This window comes from Chrysochloris asiatica, unplaced genomic scaffold (genome assembly GCF_000296735.1).
Source record: "Chrysochloris asiatica unplaced genomic scaffold, ChrAsi1.0 scaffold00501, whole genome shotgun sequence".
Classification (NCBI taxonomy): Eukaryota; Metazoa; Chordata; class Mammalia; order Afrosoricida; family Chrysochloridae; genus Chrysochloris; species Chrysochloris asiatica.
Window position 1 is genome coordinate 215,532 of NW_006409019.1, and position 1,911 is coordinate 217,442.

Here is a 1,911-nt window from a genome sequence, read left to right on the forward strand (position 1 = left end):
ATTGTCAAAAAGAACATATCCAGATCAGTTATGAGGTACAACACTGTCGGTGATAGGATAATATCCATGTGCCTACAGGGAAGTCCAGTTAATACCACTATAATTCAAATTTATGCACCAACCACTAAAGCCATTGAGGATGAAATAAAAAAATTCAACCAAATTGTTCAATCTGGAATTGATCAAACATGTAATCATTACTGGTGATTGGAATGCAAAGGTTAGGAACAAAGAGGAAGGATCAGTAGTTGGAAAATATGACCTTGGTGATAGAAATGATGCTGGAGAATAAGCATCAAAGCAGAATAAGGTTGTGAAATTTCTGGAACAAAAATAATATTATAACTACACATAGGCCCACAAAAAAAGTTACTTATATGACAGCATTTAGATTTGATTACAGATTTCTAAAGATTGGTGTTATAGTTTATTGAATGTCTAGATTTTTTTCTTTTTCTAAAAGGGAGAAACTATAATACTCAAAGGAGCCCTGGCAGCATAATGGATTATAAGTTTAGCTGCAAACCACAAAGTAAGTTCAAATCTAACAGCTGTTCTACTGGAAAAAGATCAGGCTTTCTTCTCCCATAAATTTTTACAGCCTCGGAAACTCTATACAGGGTTGCTCTCAGCCAGGACTGACTCCACAGGACACAACATGACTCCCACAATATTGTGCAAGTTGAGGAACACTGCACTAAAACAGTTGATGTACTGATTGCTAACTGGGTAAATATGGAAGATTCTCTCATACTTGTAGAAACTTAGTACTGAGTTCCATGATGCAACAGCCACAGTACATTCAGTAAAATTGGACATTATGTGATTTGGACGTTGTGCAAACGTGTAAATTATGAGTGATAGCATTCACTGATTTTCTGCCTTTGTGTTGCTAAATAACCTTTTGCATCACTTCAAAATTGTTGATTCTCTTTAACCTCTTGATGCTGGAATTACTAGTCCTGTTTAGGTTGCATTTGAGAGTCATGATATACCTCACAGTAATATTTTCTAAAGATTATTAAAGTGAGAGCTAATGCTACAACACTTAAGAGGCATATGATACACAATTTTAGATGTAACCTAACATAGGTATGCTATTATGAGTAGAAGCATATACTGCCATTCAGTAAGTCATTATTTGTAGTCAGAAAAATTTATGTTAAAATAATGATAAAAAGTACAGTAAAGTGTATAATAGCATAGAGATGTAGGCATTTATTATGCATATCATGATTCATCTATCTGTCAGTTTGTTATACTGTGTTGGCTTGTGTGTTGCTGAAATACTGGAAGCTATGCCACCAGTATTATAAATGCCAGCAGTAAATCTGCCAGGGTAAACAGATTTCAGTGGTGCTTCTTAAGGAAGACAAGAAAGAAGGAGATGCAGACCACTGCCTAATCATTAGCCACTGAAACTTTTTAAATAACAGTCAGGTAAAGTGCCAGAAGATGAGCCCATCAGCTTTGAAGACACTCAAAATATGACCGGGTAAGAGTTGCCTCATAAAAGTAGAGTTGACCTTAATAACGTGGATGGAACAAAGTTTTTGAAACGTTCACTGGCTGATAGGGCACAACTCGAAATAATTGCAAACAAACCTTAATAATTAAAACATGAAATGTATCAAGATGAATCTAGGAAAATTAGAAGTTGTCAAAAAATATAATGGAACACATAAAGATTGATACCCTAGGCATTAGTTAGCTGAAATGGACTGCTATTACTATCTTCAATCAATCATATGGTTTACTATGCCAGGAAAGATTAACTGAAGACAAATCAAATCAAATTCACTGTTTAAAAGAGCATTTGAAGATGCATCTTGAAATACAGTGCTGTTTGTTGTTGTTGTGAAGTGCCGTCGAGTCGATTCCGACCCATAGCAACCCTCTGTAGGGTTTCCA